At 40.2% G+C, this 22071-nt stretch overlaps 1 protein-coding gene across 1 annotated transcript in view; it reads left to right on the top strand.

The window, feature by feature from the left end:
* negr1 (neuronal growth regulator 1) overlaps positions 1-22071 on the top strand; it is a 527630-nt gene that overhangs the window by 119680 nt on the left and 385879 nt on the right. The gene's annotated exons all lie outside the window — the stretch shown is intronic.

Here is a 22071-nt window from a genome sequence, read left to right on the forward strand (position 1 = left end):
AGCGTTTGCAGTTTGAGGCTATAATCCATTTCCTATGTTCTGTACATGCTATCTGTTTGAACTTCAAAATCCTGAATGTTCAACTTGTATCAAGAGCTCTTTAATGATTAAGCTTAGATCCATTAGTATATGTTGCCGATGATGGAATTAATGACAGCTCAGAATGATCAAATCATGAACATGTGTTGTACAGAAGAAAACCATTCAGGGCTGACCTGTAACTGCTAGGTCTTTGAAAGAGCTGCTCTATTTAGTCCTATGTCCCCAGCTTTTGTCTATAGCACTAGATATTCTTCAAGCATCTGTACTGATATTATTTATGGATAAGCTTCTACCCTTTCAGGTGGAGTGTTACAGATCCTCAAAACTTTCTGAATCATTTGACTTATCTCTTTACCTATTACTATGAAGTCAGACATCTATGGTATTTCTCAGCACAGTCTTGTCAAACTAGTCAAGTGAAATGTATGTCCAATTCCTTATTTGATCTCTGTTCAACTTACCTAAACGTATTAGTCTCAAAAGCTGATACAAAATAGATCCCAAGTTTTCTCATGGCTTTGTCATTATATGACAACAATAATATGCCCATTTTTGAATGCCTAATGAAATGAACTTCCCCCTTTACATTTTATAGTAACAGTACACCAAATTAACCAACCTTATCTGTAGGTCTGAAACAGCCAGAAAATATTCAGAATTTAAACGTACTATCCCAATCCCAGTTCAAGTGGATGTGAACCTTTTCTTTTGTATTTGTTTTTGCTCAGCTTTATCACATGGAGAACCTGATAATCCTCAGCACTTATGCCAGGATTGCACCTGCCAGTGGTACGATCAGTGTGTCAGAAACTTGGACTCAGTATCCCACGAAATGTATGCCAGAATACTAAGCAAATCCTTAACTCCCTTGCTTAACTGCTGTCCATCTGTGATTACCTCTCAGCATAAATCTAAGAATGAGTGATTCTTGTGTCAACTTGCAAACTTATGTTCACAATGAAATTAATTTATTTCACTAACCTTCAAATCCATGTTTTAGGATGGCATCACCGATTTTCCATTAGCTGCCAGTTTGAATTAATTTCTCCTCCTGTCTCTGTATTAACCATGGATACAAAATTCCAAAATGGAGGTTCCAATATGATACACATATTGTATGCATTCAACATCTGGGTGTCTTTCTTATGGCCAAATTATATCATTTGAGCCCAGCTGTAATCACAGCTAAGCACTCCTACTGCTGTCCTGGTAGAGATGAATTTAATTGGCATAGATTAGTGCTTCAATCTGAGTCGCCCTGGTCTTTGGGACGCTGCTGTGCTACACTAGTAATGCAAATATGCAGTGTGATCAGGGGAGCACTTTCAAACAATGTCATTTAAATACATAAATACAACTTTAGAGGAGAATCCAGTTTTTAAGATGAATAAAAACATAAATATAAGAAATATTTAACCCTGAGCAATAAAGTTGCCAACAACAGAGGCATGAACTACCCAGAGCACATCTTCATGATTAGGAGCAGCAGTCAACAAATCATCAGCTATGAACTTATCTCACAGGGCTTGATGTACCAATCAAGTGTTAGGTGACAACTTAATTAAATGTTGCTGACCAGATATCCCAACCCAATCTAGTCCCATTTCCCAGCACTGGCCCATATCCCTCCAAACCCTTCCTATTCAAATACTCTTCCAGATGCCTTTTAAATGTTGCAATTATACTACCTCCACCACTTCCTCTAGTAGCTCATTCCATACATGCACCACCCTCTGCGTGAAAAAGTTGCCTCTAAGGTCCCTTTTATATCATTTCCCCTTTCACCTTAAACCTATGCCCGCTAGTTCTGGATTCCCCCACTCCCAGAAAAGGGACTTTGTTTATTTACCCTATCCATGCTCCTCACGATTTTATAAACTTCTGTGTGGTCACCCCTCAGCCTTCGACGCTCCAGGGAAAACAGCCCCAGCCTGTTCAGCCTCTTCCTATAGCTCAAATCCTCCAACCCTGGCAACATCCTTGTAAATCTTTTCTGAACCATTTCAAGTTTCACAAAATCCTTCAGATAGGAAGGAGACTAGTTTTGCACACAATATTCCAAATGTGGCCTAACCAATGTCCTGTGCAGCCACAACATGATTTTCCAACTCCTATACTCAATGCTCTGACCAATAAAGGAAAGCATATCAAATGCCTTCTTCATTATCCTAGCTACCTGTGGCTCTACTTTCAAGGAGCTATGAACCTGCACTCCAAGATCTCTTTGTTCAGCAACACTCCCGAGGACCTTACCATTAAGTGTATAAGTCCTGCTAAGATTTGCTTTCCCAAAATGCAGCATCTCGCATTTCTCCTTGAAGGATTCAGAAGGATTATGGGAAGCTGACCTTGATTTTGAAATTGCTTTGAAGGTAGCATTACATCCAGATATGTCAGAGAAGTCATGATGTTATATCCCAATTTTACACTGGTTTTATGGATGTTTTTGTGAAAATTTCTAGATGTAGATATGGTAGAAATCCAGAAATTACATTCAGTCTGATCAGAGAGAAGAGGTAACAGCTAAACCTGTTTTAATATTGGACTAAAAACAAAGACATTGAAGGCATTTATTCCCTTATCTGCACCTCCCCACACGGCCTTCCCACAGGTTAGAAGTGTCACACAGTCATTTGAATCTCCTGCAACTTCACTTTGTTCCATGTGTGATAACTCCAAGGTTGAAGTGAGATGAGGCTACTGTACTCTCTTGATGATCCTGCACTGAGTGGTGCTACAAAGTCTGTTTTCATATAGAAACAGAATCACTATGAGTTGATGTAAAACGTGAATTGTGCCATTTGTCTATTGCTTAAAAGTGTTTGGGTGATCAAGAGACTTAACGCACAAGAAATGTTAAGAATTTTGAAGAACTACCTTTTCAGTTTAATATTACTCCTTGAATCTTTAATTTGAACAATAGGAATCAATGCATGACAAGGCTTAATCAGTAAATTATTTGTTTTATTTGGACCATTAAGTCCATTGAAGTTAAGTTAAACAAGAACTTCATTATTACCACAGAATGTATTGACTTAGATTGATATCAGATTCTTGTCAGTTGTGGTAACTTTTGTCTTTCTCAGGTAGCTTAGACGATCTTTTGGGATATTTCTCCACTTCAGTGAAAGCTTTGAAGTCAACGACTTTCTAGTTCTTTGCCATACTGTTCGTGGAAAGTTGGCAGACTGGATTAGTGCTACATCCTACAACTTAAGTTCCAACTAGTTGGAACGAATACAGAAACCTTTGTTCCTGTCCTTGGTAACAATCCACAAGGATGTGGGTTGGACAACTTCAAAGTGGTCACCAATGCAGAGTAAGAGGGGAGAAACAAAAGGCAAGATTTGTGATATGATGGAAGGCAAAAGAAGTTAAAAAACAGAAGAGATGATGGAACTATGGAAAGAGGATGGTAGTGAGACAAGTTTTAAAAAACACTATCTAGAGGATATATGAATGGAAAAGCAGGGACATCACCAACTAATGCTATCAAAAATCAAAAGAACATGAAAAAGAGTAGTACATGAGGCTAGAGATTATGAATTGAAATGGTGGACCTTGGTATTAAGTTCAGAAGGTTATAAAATGACTAACCAAAAGACAAGGTGCTGTTATTTGAAGTTACATTGAGCTTCACTGAAAAGTCCAGGGAGTGGAATAGAAAATTAGAAGACACTTGGGGCCACATTTACAAACTAACTGGGGATACTCTGCAGAACAGTCACTCAACCTGCATTTGGTTTCCAAGTGTACAAGAAACCTTACTGTTAGCTCTTAATTCAGTATACTAAATTGAAAGAAGTACAAATAGGTGGCTGTTTTGTTTGTATGGAGTGTTTGGGACCTTTGGCAGTGAGTGTGGAAGAGGTAAAAAGGCAAATATGACAGCTTCAGTGATTGTTTGGGAATATATCATGGGAAGAGGTAGGGATATTGGGAGTTATTGTAGAATGGACCAGGGAGTTACAGAGGACACAGTCTTTTGAAATGTGAAAAGGTGAGGGGGAGTGGTGTTTGGCACTAATATGGTGCAAAGATGGTAGAAATGGCAGGGAATGATCTGCTGAATGTGAAGACTGGGGCATGGATGGTGAAAACAAGGGGAACATGATCATGATTTGGAAGGTGTGGTGGAAGACCAAGAAAGCAACTTCAGGCGAGGAAAAAGAACACTCACCAGAAGTACTGGTATGGAAAAGTGCATCATCATAAAGAGAGTGAAACTGGGAGAATTGATTAGAATCCTTACAAAATGTTGAGTATGTAAAAGTGTTGTCAATGTAGCTGGAGTTAGTCAGAGGACTTACAGTGGATATTGGTTTACTTGGTGTGTTTCACTCTCCACCAAAGCTGCCAGATCTGTTATTTCCAGAATTTCTGTTTAAATTTTAGATTTCTAATATCTACAGTTCTATTCTGATCTATTTGTCAACTACATTCTGACATTCAGTTACATAATTCAAAAACCCAATGCCTGATTGGGTATGTTCGCTGATGACGCCCAAATCTGGATCACCCTTCACTTCTCTCAGTTGTTCCTTCATACCTGATTTCAGACACTGTTTGTTTGCCATTGAGAACTAAATGAGTGGATATTTCCCACAAATTGTTTCCTAGTCACCAGCTTCATGAGGCTGAGGCTGAACCACACTACTTAAAGCCTCAATATCATATTTAATCTTGAGATAATGTACTTATCACTTTTTTGTAACATTGTCTGTTCAATCCTGCCTCAGTTGATTTGCTGTTGAAATATTCATACATGCCTTTGACTAAACTCGTTTCCTGCAATGGTGACCTGGCTGCCCTTTCACAGTCTACCTTCATAAAGTTAAGATTATCCCAAACTCTGTCACTTCTATCCTAACTCAGTTAGGCAAGTTATGTTCACTCATCACCCTGCGTGCTCACTGTCCTGCATTGGTCATGATGGCTTACCTGTGACTTGGTGTTATTCTTTATTGATAACACATCAAGAAATGTTGTGAGATATTTTACTGCTAAACAAGCTACGTAAATACATGTTATTGTTGTGAGCTATTATAATGAGAATGAATAGGACATGGACCTGCTTGACTGTAGCTGTATCCACATGATTTATTATATAGTTAATAAAAATATGCAATGAACAGAAATGCGATTTTTGCAGTGTCAGATTTTGGCATTTTCGAACTGGGAGGTGAACTCTGTGGGAATAAAATTTATTCTGGGTGTTTGCTTTATCATCTTTCAATTTTTTTGTGTGTTTTGCAACTTATTGATGTATGTTGTGATTTAACTCTAAGGCAAAAAAAAAATGGGCTCAGAGCAGGCTTTAGGATACTGAGGATGGGGAGATCTTATTAGAACTCAACAATTTCAGAGATAGATCGAAATTCATGGGCTCTAACTTGGTAAAATTGACTATATACCCAAAGGGACGATACTGCTGAATGAGCTCTGCAACAGAGGAATGAGAAGGCTAATGATATAGAACAGCAACATAAAGTATATTTTGTATTCTCCACAGCTGTTCAGATTCTCTAAACAACAGAGGAAGTATTTAGCTAAAGGTCTAATAATTGTCAGGGCTGGGAATGGGGCAATGAAGCAGACCAGTACTCAAGCAGTAACACTCTTGCATGAGTCAAAAGGTTGAAGACTGGAGTTCCATTTAAGAGATTTGAGCACAAGATTTAGGATGACACAGTAGTACATATTGAGGGAGTGCTTCATTGCTGGGAGGAGTCATGCTTTAAATGAAACATTAAACTGAAACCCTTGTGACTTGACCTACATTTATTAATCAATCAATGCCATTAAAACAGATTGTTGGGTCATTATCATATTACTGTTTATGAAACCTTGATATCATGCAATTCGATTATCATATTTCCTACATTACAACAGCAACACTTCAAAAGATTTTCAGTGACTCTAAGGCATTTTCAGACATCCTATACAGGTGAAAGTTGCTATATAACAGCAACATCTTTTTCCGAGCTTCTTTTTGATGATAGCTCCTTTCATATTTATACAATTACCAAAGAGACGAAGTAAGGGTTTGTTAAGAAATCTACAGTAAAAGCTTGAAGCCCATATTCCAGTAGCAGCATAGGATAATATATTCAATTAGGCACCATTGCTCAGCATCACAATGGCCCCTGATTGCTAGCATCCTCAGCTGTGCGGCCTTCTGGTGCTATCCCTTGTTGGCCTTCTGATCATTGCTGCACCTCTCCCTGGACCAGCATCTGCTGATCCCTCTGCACCAACACAGCATCAAAAATCACTAGGTGTACAAGACCTATCCTGTCTGCCTGAAGTGAACTGCCATCCAGAGGCCAGCAAAGATCTGGTGACCATTAAAGATCTGATCAGCACAGTTACTTTGGCCGTCCTTCCTGAAGGGTGAGTACTATGGACCTTTTGTTGTGCATCAACCACACCTTGGTTTGCGCCAAGCCCACTGTGACCAACTCTTACTTCACCCTGGTCTCCAGCCACCTCTTTCAGCTATGCCCTTGGATGTTCAAGGAGCTAATAGCTGCCACAATACCAGAAGGCAGGGCACTCAATCAGATATCACACCCAGATACGGGGCTACAGCTGATTCCTCAGGTAATTGATTATAAGTACTTGGCCAACAAGGCTCCTTAAAGGAGTCTTGGTGAAAAGGAAAGGGATTGACTTACTCAATGTTCAAATAGCTTGTAATCATCACAAAAAAAATTGCAGGTGTGTGCATGGTTCCAGGGAGTCTGCAGTGAATCAAACATCCACATATAATCAGGAGAAAGTGAGGACTGCAGCTGCTGGAGATCAGAGTCAAGAGTGTGGTGCTAGAAAAGCACAGCAGGTCATTCAGCATCCGAGGAGCAGGAAAATCGATGTTTCAGGCAAAAACTCTTCATCAGGAATGAGGCTTGTGGGCCGGGGGTCTGGGAAATAAATGGGAGGGGGGTGGGGTTGGGGGGAAGGTGTGATAGATAGAAGAAGATGAGGGAGAAGTTGCCCAAAACGTTGATTTTCCTGCTCCTCGGATGCTGCCTTTACCAGCACCACTCTAATCGAGACTCTGATTTCCAGCATCTGCAGTAACCACTTCTGCCCGTAAGTATACTAATGTCAAGCTCCTGATGTGTGAGGAACCAGAGCTGTGTAGCCACTGCCATGTGATTACAAAGGCGATGCACCTGCTGAAAATGACGTTCAGTGCCTGGATGGATTTATGAGAACCCTTCATGTGAGTTAAGGGATACATCTTATGGTGCTCTGTACTTTACACTAATTGGCTCTCCCAATTAGAGTAACACTGAAGGAAGAGGAGGATATAATTAAGCACTCTGAAAAAGACAACTTTTGGAGGAAAGCTAACACCAGATTGCTAATGGAAATGTACGTCCGGCAAGGATAGATACTTGTATTTTCCATGCAACTCACCTTGCCAGACAGGCCAGCGGACTGAAGTGCTTGTTGCACCCTATCCCATATTGGAGCAACCATCCTCTGGCTGCTGCCATCCTTGGTGACTTTCTGCCGTATTTTCCTGGTAAGGCCTGTTGACCATTTTCTCCCATTCACTGGGAAGAATGATTCTCTCCATTCCCTGCTGCCTGCAGCAGCAACTCAAATGAGAATTCAACAAAACTTGCTACAATAACCCTTCACTCACTCCAGCCATTACTTATCAAATTCCCTGTTCAACACATATTTCCTTGTCCTCTTTCATTTCTTTCTCTAGCTATGGGATGTGGTTGTGGCCAATAAGGCCAGTATTTGATGCCCATCCTAATTGCCCTTGAGTGGCTCGGCCTTTTATGAGTCAAAGACATTGTTGTGTGACTGAAGCCACGCCTCTCATAGATCAAACCAGGTAAGGACAGGTTTTAAAACACTTTTTCTATGATGATCAGTGCTGGTCCCAATTACCAGCTTGAGTTCACTGAATTTAAATTACACAGAATGCTTCAATGGGATTTGATCCCAGGTGCCCAGATCATGACATGGTTTACTAGTCCATTGACATTAACACCATGCCATTGGCACCCTTTTATCTATCCTCCTTGTGTACAACTGCAGGAAGGCTGCTGAGTTCACTTAAATGTAAGGCCTGCCAGTGTTTCCGCCTGCTTGCCCACCTGTTATTGCCTGGATCTCCATCCCTGCTGGTCATTCATTAGCTGCATACAGTAATATACCGGAGGAGATCCTGTCAATTGAATGACTGTGACCCATATTGAACCCTGGGACTTGCTTTCTTTTGGTAAAACTTTAGACTTTAGACTCTGAATGCAAAAAGTTAAATTCATTATCTCCTTAGGGTAAATGACAACTAAACCATTCCAGTTCACTACAGGAAGTATGTTTTGTTGCTTCACCGTGTTTTGAGCCAGTGTGAATTGAGTAAGAATCTCTACAGGAGAAAGAAAAAGGAGTTTAATTCTCTTTGGGCTCTTAGGAGGCATGTGTGTCCTTTGCCATCTGACAAATCTTATCAACATATGCTCACTGAGAAATCTCCTGTTTGGGTCACCTTTGAGAACAAAGGGCCTTTCTTATCTTTGAGAAGTTGGCATAAAGTTGATTTCACAGGAGAGCTTTGCTATTTCCCGTGGGGGACAGTAGTCCGCAGTGTATTTCTGTGCTGGATAATAGTTACAACAAAGCATAAGGTGCGACTCTCCCTGTAGGGAGAAATTGAGGTGCAATTTGCTTGATCTCTTTGGAATACCAGCTGAAGCAAGGAAAAGAATAGTCGAACTATGACCTGAGAATTCAATAGGACAAATCTTGTGAAAATGAACAGAGCACTTAATTGATTCAAGGACAAAGAGATAATAAATCCCAGAGTAAGATATGCAAAAACTGAATCCAGAAACCTAATGCCAGGTTGTATTCAAGTCATGTATCTGGAACATAAACTACAATGTAGGTCAAAATCAGAAAAATATTGACCTGGATGGAAGTTATTTCACACAATAGTTCGTGAATATGATGAAGGAGATTAGATTAGATTACATTAGATTAGATTACATTACAGTGTGGAAACAGGCCCTTCGGCCCAACAAGTCCACACCGACCCGCCGAAGCGCAACCCACCCATAACCCTACATTTACTCCTTACCTAACACTACAGGCAATTTAGCAAGAATAAAAATTTAAAAACAATACTGAGTTGGTGTTCAGAGCAAAGATTTTGGGGTGGGAAAACCAGAATGAGATTAGAATATAGTGATCAGCTTGTCTGTCATACTACTGACTTTCAACTGGTAGGTTTTTATGAATAAGCATAAACACTTTTGGTTTCGATAGCAGAGTGAAAGGTATAACTGCAAAAATCCACCCGTTCAGACAAAGCTTGGCTTACTCCCTGGGAATAAGTCTCCTGAAAAAAATTACAACAATCACACCCTCCTGGAATAATAATATATAAACATTAAGATATAAAATATTAATAATAAGGATCCATTAATAAAACCAAAGTAACTAATACAGCAAGATCTCTTATCATGAGTGAAAGAAGTGAGTTAACCGTTTGACTGAATGTCAAAAATGTAGGAACCATACTTCGCTATAGTATGAGCTGAATGGTTCTGTTAACTCATTGAGATATGTAGCCACCTTTAAGAATCTATAGAATATGGCATTATAAATGGCATATGTACTAGATCCATAAACTTCATGATCAGAAATCCACGAATTCCCATTTCTCTACAAGCTGGAAACAAATGGAAAGTGAAAACAAACAACATTCAACTATCTCTCTCCCCTTAGGATCAGAGACACAGCTATAGTCACCCATGAACCAGAATCAAGAGTCCCTTTTCAGTATCAGCCTCCTGATGATGACAGTTAGCAGCTGCAGGCATACAGAGAAAGAGCCCCATGTGCTTTGCTTGCAATCACAGGAGCCAAGCATCTGTCAGCATGGAAAGAACAAAGATCCTGCAAATGCAATATCGAGAAAATAACTATAAAAAGTTATAAATAACCTCTGTTAGCAAAACAAAAATGGAAATTATTACACATAAATTAATCAAAAAATCAACTCTTGCAAAGAAATGGCATGATTAATCTATCCTTACATTACTAACAAATTAACCAACCCAAGATTTCCTTAAAAATGGCACGACAAAGCAAAGAGCTAAACAATCTGAAATCAAATTTAGTATCAGGAAAGCAGAGCTATTCAATAGCAAGCAACTTGTCAAAGCTTTCAATTAACTTTGGAGTGTGATATTCTGGTGGGTATGTCATCAGTTATGTGGGGGCATATTCTGGAAGAGGTAAAGAACTAGTCAGCTCTGCATCATCACTAGGTAGGAACTGATCCTATAGACAGGGACGTCAGTCCTGGTTGGTGGGTCAGAGACCTTGGTGAAAATGGAGTTGGGTAGGGGGAACAATAACAGCCTAATCTGGGAGTGGATGATGAAGATGAGAAACTTTGTGGGGAGCTGAGTATTTTGAAATGGTGCAGTGGTGTGAAAGAATTAATAGAGAGGATTTCCTTAAGCACCACCCACTTTGATGTTATGAAATAGATTTATGGGCAGATTGGGATCTCAAAGAAGTAATACATCTAGGTCTTCTTCAAAGTGTCCACAGCAATATCTGTTATATCAATGCAACCTGTAACTAGTTGCTAATGTTTAATAAACTACAAGAACTTCTTCTAGTTAGACCAAAAAGTTGTTTTCCTCTCTCACAATAGACTGCAAACTCTGTAGCTTCCTACTCTTGAAGAGGAAGGTGGCAGCAAACCTACCCCACGCTGAGGTGCTGATTTGTTTTGACCGTACACAAACATGGTAAGCACGAGAATGGATTTCATTTTGCTGACTCCTACAGCATACTGAATTGTTGTGTGGGGTCTTCAGATTCAGCTAAAGTCACCTGCTCCTACAGCACAGTCAGTGCAGGTAAGAGCTGAAGCTGAAAGAAATCTAAAGTAGAAATCCTTCTGGCAAGATTCAATAAGATCTTGTAATCTTGTGAGAGACATGCTGCAGTAAAAAAGTTCAGAACTCCCTGAAGAAGGAAAATTAATAACTCCAAAGCAGAGGTGTATTGCATAGATGTGGTCTGCAGGAGCAGCCTTGTGTGAGTGTTCTGCTGGAATGGACTTTGAGTCTTCATAAGTAGAGTTTAAAGTCACTGGATGGCAAATCAAAACTTCTTCCATTAAAAATGGTGCAATAACTGGGTGGGAAAATTGAAAGTAAGAAAAGTGCTTTTAGCTCACATCGAATGTTGTGGCCATATTGAGTGGGCACCACAAAGAATAGCTACAGCAAGGCAAATCAAAGACCATAAAAGTAATTTAAACTGAGGTGGCAAACCTGTGGATCTTAAAAATCCAGTGTTAAAGTAAAAAGGTGCAGATTACAGTGTTAGCTTCTTTGATTTACTGGAAAAGAGAATGTTTGGAGAATTCATTAAAGCTGCAGAAAAGATAGGAGATCATTCATTAAAAGAAAGTTGAAGATGGGATTTACTTATTTCAAAGCCAGAAAGCGAGAAATGTTCATGAAAAATTGTGGAAGAAGCAGAGTTCAACTCTTAAAGCTTCAAATAGCAGGAGTCATTTTGTAAAACATTGATTAAAGCCATACGTAGCTGTTTCACTCAGTCAAGTCATTAAGGAAACATGAATCATTTATTAAGGTTTTGAACAGCAACATTCATTAAAGGTGAGAATCTACTCATTTAAAGTGTGGAGACATGGGAGGTCACATTTGAGGTGGCTATTCATTCCCAGGACCTCCGGTTAGCTTGCAGTTCTCAAATATTAGATGTGGAGTGTAGCAGCATTCTCTGTAATTTTTCTTCATTCTGCATGGTATTGTTAGATAAGCAGCTGAAGAAAGAAACCTGCAGGTCTACAGCGAATGAGTACAGGAGCAAGACTAACTGAGCTCCTTTTGCAGAGAATCCATAGGGATATAATGAGCTGTATAGCCATTTGTGTTTGTAGTATTGTAATATATTGCCTTCACACATCTGCTCCTAGTACATTTCTCCTTTTTTTTTGCATTTCCTTCACAAAATCCACTTTTACCCTGAAATGACTGTCTATCTGAACCAAACTGAAACAGTACAGCTGAGCATGCACTTTGCACTGGCTGTGAAACTTCTGGAAGTGCCAATCCTGCTGCAGCATGATGATTGACATGCACACTGTGGAGAATACACCATATGGTGTTTCAAAGAGTCTGCAATCGGTCAGTCAACTATGATCTGTGTGTTGGTGAACCTGGCTGGATAGATGTGAAGTTAGGTAACTGCTGCCACAGTTACATTCACGACTACACAGAGACTCAAACAAATGAATGTAATACAAAACTTGATAATGCATATACACTGTATTACCATCTGTGCAACCAATGTGCCCTCAAAAGGCTTTTCTTTTCCTCCTGCTGCCTTAGTGTTGTCCCAGGTTCTGTAGCTGGGATGGAGAGACAAAGCATCTAATGGTCCTGCAGATTTGGTTGTGCAGTTTGTGTCTGAATGGCTCAGAAATGCTGAGGGTCTCCTTTCCAGAGGCAAGTGAATATTACAAATGTATAATAACAATAGCAAAACAAAAAGGCTTGAGAGAGATTTGCTGTATAATGATATAATGGTCTGAAAGAGTTAATAATGAAATATGCCTTAAGCACCCTTCATTATGATGTTGTCATGTGGATTTGTGAGTTGAGCAGTTTAAGATATTGAAGGAGTGTGATCCAATATTCAGAACCTCCTTGTAGTCTCTCGAACAATGTCTGACATAATCGTGTAACTAGCAATATGAAATACACTATTTGTTCAATGCAAGAAACTCATCTAGCTCGATCAGTTAGTGAGTTTCCTCCACCACATTAGATCAAGCAGGTCTGTAGATTTATACATTTAAAGATAATGGTGGCAGCAAACCTATCCAAGAGTGAGGTGCCATTTCAGTTTGAGTGCATGTATAATTATAAGCAGATAAGTGGAGAGGTACAGACACTTGGAGGTTCAGATCCTACAACGGCAGTTTGAAATTCGATAGTGTAAAAATGTTTTATTCCCCAATACCCACGTCCATTTGCTCAAAAACAAAATCACCAAATGAAAGTACTAATTGTTGTTGTCAGCATTTGTTGCTACTTCAATCGATTAGAGACAGGGCCACCTGGAAGATTTTGAAATAGATTCCAAATGGGGAATCACTTCCCAGACTCTGTGGATTTTAAAAATTTTATCTATTGGATTGACTTAATTTATGGCTCTGGCAGCTCATAATTACTTTATCCTCTGGCCCTCTGACCTTCTGTCATCTCTGAGGTTATGTTTCACAGACGCTGCCTTCCATTCTAAAATGGTCTTAATTCATGTGTGACCCTTGAAAGTGAATAAGTCAGGCTATGCCACTATAGAGAGCATCAGTGTCAAGCCATATCCAAATGTGCTCACAGCTGAGTCCATCTTTAATTCCTTTACTTTGCTTACAGTGATTAATTGGTTCTTTTATTCTGTCACAGCAAAGTTGATTTCTGTTTGTAATAATGAGGTTGTGAAATTGAAAGTTTGTAGGATTTGTCCTACTGTATAAAGTTTTACTGTGGCTATTTTGGAATTTGCAGCTGTCTATTCTGGTGCTGTAAACTTTACTTTTTCTTTAAAGAAAAACTTTCCTGTGCTATTTTTGAATGGCTTCCTGTAATTTCTTTCAAAAACAGCTGGTATAAGCCCCTTACGCCTTGGCACAGATGAGTAGACAGCAGGACACTGGAAGATCATGGCAAACCAGGCAGGTAGCATCAGGAGGTGGAGAAGTCAACTCCTCGGGTGTAACCTTTCCACAGGACCAGGGTGGGGGTAAGGGGAGATGCAGAGAAGGGGTTGGGGTTCTGGGTGGGGAGGGGGCAGAGTGGTGAGGTCATGATAGGTGAACACAGATAGGGGTTTCGGCCTGGTTTGTCAATGGGTGGGATCAATCCGGTTGGTAGCTGGAAGGAAGAGTCAATTGGAGGAATGGAAGGGAGGAGGCGGGGCTGGAAAGGGAGTCGGGGGATGGGTGGGTAGGTTATTTGAAATTGAAGAACTCTATGTTGAGTCCTCCAGGCTCCAGGCTGCCCAGGCAGCCAATTTGCGGTCTGATTCACTGTGGCAATAGAAGAGGCCGAGGATGGACATATCGGAGAGGGATTGGAAAGGGGACTTGAAATGAGCGGTGACTGGGAGGTCAAGCTGGCCCTTATGGGCCCGGCTGCGAATCTCTGCAAAAACGTTTTCTTAGTTTACGTTTGGTCTCCCCCAATTAGAGAAGATCACATCAGGAGCACCGAATACAGTAAACTAAGTTGGAGGAGAGGCAGGTGAAACTCAGAGGTTGGTGGGGAGAGTGGCATGAACCAAGGATTGGCGAAGGGAATGGTCCTTGCCGAAGGCAGAGAGGGGTGGGGAGGGGAAGATGTTCTTGGTGATGAGGTCTAAATGGAGTTGGCTGAAATGTTTGAAGATGATGTGTTGGATGCGGAGACTGGTGGGGTGGTAGGTGAGGACGAGGGGGACCCTGTCTTTATTGTGTTTTTGAGGGGAGTGGGTTTAGGGCAGAGGAGGGGTGAATGGAGGAGGTGTGGTGGAGGGCCGTCTGGATGACAGAAGGAAGAAAAGCATCTTGTTCAAAATAGATAGATATCTGGGATGCTTGGGAGTGGAATGTCTCCTCGTCTGAGCAGATGCGACAGACACAGAGGAGTTGGGAAAACAGGGTGGAGTTTTTGCAGGTTACCAGGTGGGGGGAGGTATAGTCCAGGTAGTTGTGGGAGTCTGTGGGTTTATAGTAAATGTCAGTCCGTAACCAGTTCATGGAGATGGAAACGGAGAGGTCAAGAAAGTGGAGGGAGGTGCCCGAGATAGACCACGTGAATTTAAGGGCTGAGTGGATGTTGTTGGCGAAGTCGATCACCTGCTCCAGTTCAGTCTGGGTGCAGGATGCAGCACTGATGCAGTCATCGATATAATGGCAGAAGAGTTGGGACACAGTGCCTGTGTAGGTACTGAAGAGGGACCGTTCAACGTAGCTGACAAAGAGACAGGCGTAGCTGTGGCCCATTAGAGTGCCCATGGCCACCCCCTGGACTTGGAGGAAATGGGAAGTGTTAGAGGAAAAAACTATTGAGAGTGAGGACTAGTTTGGCAACTGCATGGCGTCTATGAGTCCCCCGAAAGAAAATCAGACAGTCCTTGGGTATGATGGGCTGGACTAAGCAATCCCAGAATTTCAGTTGATAATCATCTACTCTTCAGGCAAGAAGCATAACTCTTCGGGCAAAACGGTTTAAAATCACCCTGTTTATTTTGGTCAATACTTTTCCTGGTATGAGAAATTTGCATTGAATTGCTTCAAAGTTTTCTCTTTAAATGAGAAAAAGATCAATTCCTTCATCTTCTTGTACGTGCTGTGACTAGAGAAATACCTGTCACAAGAACAAAGTGATAAAACATAAAAATGTATGGAACTAAAAGGATTCAAATTCTGGTGACAGATTTGCATATTATTATATTAACCTTTGATCCACAGAAAGCTAAAATATTTTAGCTACGTAAATTTATGTTTTCTGCAAATTCATCGGTAATCTATAATCAAATTAAAGAATAGGGATAAACATAACCTGTGACTGCACAAGAGTTAAAGGATAAAAGCTGATGTCCTTAGTATCAGTTGCTGTGGCCTCTATAACCTAGAAAATGGAAGTTTACTTACTAAATATTTGGGTGATTTAACTTGAATCATGATGAATTGGTTTATAATTTTAAACACATTTTATTGGGACTGGAAGCATCTGGATGATCATGTCAATTGCACCTTTTAAAATTTAATTTGGTTATTGTCATTTCTCTTTTTACCCATGAGGTTTCTGCTTTACTGTATAATTGAAGAATCCTCGGACATATTCAACTAAATTGAGTTATTGCATACAACTTACTTGCAGTAACAATAACAAAGTTATAGAGCTCCACACCTGCTATTTTATTAAATAGCAGATGTTGTTGTAAAATTAGAATCAGATTTACTGTCTAGGTTATGGACTTGTTTAACACAATTATTCTTCGTTAAAGTTGCAATCACACCCTGTCTATAGCATTCTGAGCATTTTGTTTTTTTTATTTGCAGCACATAAGCATCGTTGGTAGCTAATATTTATTACCATCAAAAGTGGCCTTTATCTTGGAATGCTGCAGTCTGTACAGTGATTGGTCATTTTTTATTCCGTAAAATCGTACATAATTTGCTGGCGTATGGGCACATGACAACATGATGGAAGAGTGCTCTCATAATGTTGTTTGGGAGTTCCAGGATTTTGATCCTTGATGCAACTGTGTGGTCTTTCTAGATCTCTTCAGGAGAGGGTGGAGACCCCATCTGAGTAAAGAAAGCTGAAATTCCTCCTTCAATGGAGTTAGAGACCTAATCTGTTTCTCTCTTTAAGAGCTATTTGATAGCGTTACAGTGATACAAAACATATATTCCAGACTTTGTTATTATCAAATCAAATTCTCCAGCAGTCAAAAAGGGATTTAATCTCATGTTCTTTGGATCATTGGTACACTGATATAACCATTATGTTATGGCACCTGTCTTTTAAAAATAATGTTGCTATGTTTTGCTAAGTCCAATCCCAGGTGTAGATGAAAGAGTGCTTTGAGTTTAGCTTAGAGTCATAGAGTCATAGAGATAAACAGCACGGAAACAGACCCTTCGGTCCAACTCGTTCATGTTGATCAGATATCCCAGCCCAGTCTGCCAGCCACCTGCCAGCACCCAGCATGTATCCTTCCAAAACCTTCCTACTCATATACCCATCCAGATGCCTTTTAATGGTAATTGCCTCCACCACTTCCTCTGGCAGCTCATTCCATACACGTACTTCTAAAAGAAGTTATGAACGGGGATAAACCTAACCTTCACATCATAATCCATTGAACTAAATGAGAAACAGAGACCTTTTAAGAATCAAATACTCCTGAGTCAATGTTTGTGCCCTAATGGAAATGACGCACACAATGGCTATGTAAAGCTCGTCCAAAGGATATTAAGTTGAATGGTTGCGATTGTGCGTATAAAGCTATTTGGATCATCAAAAAATTGGCAAGCTCTCAGCACAGTGGTGGCCTTACACTGAGATTCACAGATAGGAAATTACAGATAATCTGGCCAACGACTCGTATTTACACTGAGGTGACTCTTTTGCTATCTATGTTGCATCTCGGAGCATATGTTATTTGTAGGTTCAACATAGGCTGACAAATATTTGAAAGCAATGTCATGACTTTGAGGGAAAAAGGGATGAAGTGCCAGACAAATATGAGGTGGAAGGAAATCGACCACGAAAGAGCAACTGTAAGAAGGTGATGGAACTGCAATTCATCTGAAACCTTGATTGGTGGCTACATGAAATAGGTGTGAGGAATTTTATTTCTGTAGTGCAATCTTTACATTCTGAGAACAGAATAGCCCATCAGGAGGTGGTAAATGAGATCAGTCCTCTGTTCGTTGCTTAGGACAATGCATAAGGACAACTCTGAATGTAATGGTGTGATACAGTTGCCTAAGATTTTCTTAATCTCTCCAAACTGCTGCTCATTCTCCAGTTCTAGGATTACATTGGAACCTGAAGAATTTTCACTGCATTAAATTTGGTTGCTCCAACTGAAGAAACCGTATGAAGCAATTGGAACAAACAAGGAACAGAGTTAGAAATAAATATTTGTAGAGCTACGTAATAAAAGTTTAAAAATCAACACAAATTAATGCACCAATGAAAATACAAATAAATGAAAATGTTAAGAAACACAGATCCAAGTTTCCAAACTGTAATTTATAAAACAGGTACTTGCTTTTTGCATCAGGCCATTCCTTAAATGCTCTATCTGTTTCATGTTGACAAGTAGAATATTAGTGCACAGGTATAGATGAAAGATACCATTGGTGATTTGGTGGTGGAAAAGAAAATAAGCGAATGCATGTGATAATACTTACAAGATGGTAAAAAAGTCATTAAATCCAGAACGCGTCCTGTATATACATATAAAATGTTTCAAATTTTAATGCCAAAAAGTATAGTTTTTTTAACATGCCAGGTGAGAGAACACAGGTGTTTGTACACAGAATGTGTGACCTGCACTTGCCCCTAACAGCTTTTCACTCTGTTAATGGAAATTCACAGATATGGGGCTGTAATGCTTGGTTTACATTTTAAAATTTGCAGACATCTCACACAGAACACAGACAATGTGAACCAATTTGTGAATCATTTTGAACATGCTCCGTGACAATCACATTCCTGCTGTTTAAAATCCTATGAATTATTGATACTAGTGACACCTGCTGAGACTCGACCAAATTGTCAGAAGCTCACACTTCGTGTGAGAATGTGAAAACATGCAGATTGATTTTCCAATCAATGGACAGAAAACTGTATGGTATTGCAAAGCCGCTGATGATAGGTAGAGATACTAATGACAAGGATTTGAAATCTACCCTGAAAAGCAAATATTACACAAGGGAATGTGCTTTCCCTGTGTATGAACCATTGCAAAAAGATTCACAAGATCAAGACAAGATATTTGCTTGTTTTTGCACCATCCTTAAAATACTGCAACCTGGAGGTCCTTTTGTAAATACTGATGTTAGGCAGCCATTCTCAATGTACAAGCATTGAACCACTTATGTCAAATATTAATTCAGAGAAAGTTGTACTTGGAACGAAGCTGGGGTAACATTAGGCCTTAGTCAGACGACATTTACTTCAGAAATTTGAAAGTAAAAGGCCTCTGTTTATTTACTTCCTCTTTTCATCTGATCTTAATAATTTATTAAGCTTAGCTCTAAACAAGGGATGAAAGAAAGTACACCTCTAGAACCGTACATGTTCAGCTCTCAGTCGATATGGTCTGACATCACTGTGACATAGGTCCTTATACACATGCTCAGCAGCTATTATTGGAGTAAAGGTTTAGTTAATCCTTTACTCCACAATAGATACTGCAAAATTATCACCTCTAACCTGTTTCCAGATGACGCATTATGATGGCAAGCAGACTTTCTGGACATTTTGCATATTTGCACCATGCGAGTACAATGAACACTATAACCTAAGGGTTCCCAGCTCAATAAGCATGTATCAGAGCATGGGATACCCCACTAGCTTCAATTAACTGGGGAGACATGGGAGCCGGTGACATTGTGCTAATGTCTCACCCGACTTGTAATGCAGACAGCCTAGTTAATGCTCTGGGGACATGGGTTAGCAAGCTGGTGGAATATGAATTCAATTATTAAGACTAGAATACAAACTGAATGGTGGCTGTGAAACTATCATTGATTGTTGTAAAATCCCATCTGGTTTATTAATGTCCTTTAAGAAGAAAATCTGCTCTCCTTAACCTGTCTGGCCTACGTATGACTCCAGATTCATAGCTATGTGGTTGATTCTTAACAACCCTCTGCAATGGCCTCGCAAGTTGCTCGGTTCAAAGGCAATTAATGATGAGCAACAAGTGTTGACCTCACCAGCAATGCCCACACCCGATGAAAGAATTAAATAATCCAAAAGGAGCCGACTAATGCTGTGTAGATAACAGCAAAGAACTGCAGATGCTGGAAATCCGAAACACAAGTAGAATGGTCTGCAGAAACTCGACAGGTTTGGCAGCAACTGCACAGAAAGAAGCGGAGTTGATGTTTCGAGGTCAGTGACCCTTCATTAGATCTGAAAATAGTTCAAGAAGTATTTATGCTGATGCTGGGGATAGAGGAGAATAGAGTACATGGAGAGGGTGCTATTCTAGGTCTGGTAATATGCAATGAGACAGGTTTAATTAATACCCTCAACAGAAAGACACTTGTGGTTAGCAGTGATAATAAAATGATTGAAGTTCAGATTCAGTTTAAGGGAAAGAGAGTGGGTTTATAATTAGTGTTGTTCACTTAAAGGCAATTAAAAGTGAATGAAGCCAAAGCCAGCTAAAGTCAATGGGAAATTAGATTAAGGATTAGGTCAGGCATTTAGAGTCACTGAGTCAGAGAGATGTACAGCATGGAAATAGATCCTTCGGTCCAACCCATCCATGCTGACCAGATATCTCAACCCAATCTAATCCCACCTGCCAGCACCTGGCCCACATCCTTCCAAACCTTCCTATTCATATACCTATCCAGATGCCTGTTAAATGTGCCAATTTTACTAGTCTCCACCACTTCCTCTGGCAGCCCATTCCAACACACACCACCCTCTGCATGAAAAAGTTGCCCATTAGGTCTCTTTTATATCTTTTCCCTGTCACCCTAAACCTATGCCCTCTAGTTCTGGACTCCCTACCCCAGGAAAAAGACTGTCTAATTATCCATGCTCCTCATGATTTTACAAACCTCTATAAGGTAATCTCTCTGCCTCCGGCGCTCCAGGGAAAACAGCCCCAGCCTTGTCCAGCCTCTCCCTATAGCTCAAATCCTCCAACCCTGGCAACATCCTTGTAAATCTTTTCTGAACCCTTTCAAGTTTCACAACATCTTTCCGATAGGAAGGAGACCAGAATTGCATGCAATATTCCAACAGTGGCCTAACCAATGTCCTGTACAGCTGCAACATGACCTCCCAACTCCTGTACTCAATACTCTGACCAATAAAGGAAAGCATATCAAACGCCTTCTTCACTATCCTATCTACCTGTGACTCCACTTTCAAGGAGCAATGAACCTGCTCTCCAAGGTCTCTTTGTTCAGCAACACTCCCTAAGACCTTACCATTAAGGTGTATAAATCCTGCCCTGATTTGCCTTTCTAACATGCAGCACCTCGCATATATCTAAATTAAACTCTCTCTGTCACTTCTCAGCCCATTGGCCCAACTGATCAAGATCCTGTTGTAATCTGAGGTAACTTTCTTCACTGTTCACTACACCTCTAATTTTCATGTCATCTGCAAACTTACTAACTATACCTCTTATGTTACATCCAACTCATTTACATAAATGACGAAAAATAGCGGACCCAACACCAATTCTTGTGGCACCCCACTCCAGTTTGAAAAACAACTCTCCACCACCACCCACTATATTCTAGGCAGTTCTGTATCCAAATGGCTAGTTCTCCCTGTATTCCGCGAGATCTAACTTTGCTGACCAGTCTCCCATGGGGAACCTTGTCAAACGCCTTACTTACATCCATATAGATCACATATACCACTCTGCCCTCATCAATCCTCTTTGTTACTTCTTGAAAAAACTCAATTCAAGTTTGTGAGACATGATTTCTCTGTGGCAATGAGTTCCTCAGATTCACCAGCCCCTGTCTGAAGAAATTCCTCCTCATCTCAGTTTTAAAGTGTCATCCCTTTACTCAGAGTCTGTGCCCTCGGGTCCTCATCTCTCCTACTAGTGGAAACGATTTCATTATGTCGACACTATCCAGGAATCTCAGTTTATAGGAACCACAATTATCCAAACGACATGGGCAGGAGTATTTTGTTTGGATATTTGAATGTTTGGATAATCAAATGCCAGATAACACAGTTAAGCTGAGCATCAGTACCTTACAATCTCGTCTGGATAATCCAAACTTCGGATAATCAAATACTAGATACTCAAGGTTCCTCTGTATTCTCTAAATATCAGCAAGAACCCCCCACATTCTTCTAAACTCCATCAAGTATGGACCAAAAGTCCTCAACAGCTCCTCATATGACAGGCTCTTCATTCCCGAGGTCATTCTTGTTAACCTCCTCTCATCTCTCTCCAGTATCAGCACATTCTTCCTTAGACACAGGATCTAAAACTGCTCACAATATTCCAAATGCAGTCTGACCAGAGCCTTATACAGCCTCAGCAGTACGTTAATACTCTTGTTTTCTATCTCTCTTGAAAGGAATACTAATATTGCATTTGTTTCCTAAAGGCCAGCTGAACCTGCATATTAACCTGAAGAGAATCCTGAACTCGGACTCCCAAGTCCCTTTGTGCTTCAGATTTCAAAGCCTTTGTCTTCATACTTCATCTTCTCCTGCTTTATTG

The sequence above is a fragment of the Chiloscyllium plagiosum genome, chromosome 11 (genome assembly GCF_004010195.1).
Source record: "Chiloscyllium plagiosum isolate BGI_BamShark_2017 chromosome 11, ASM401019v2, whole genome shotgun sequence".
Classification (NCBI taxonomy): Eukaryota; Metazoa; Chordata; class Chondrichthyes; order Orectolobiformes; family Hemiscylliidae; genus Chiloscyllium; species Chiloscyllium plagiosum.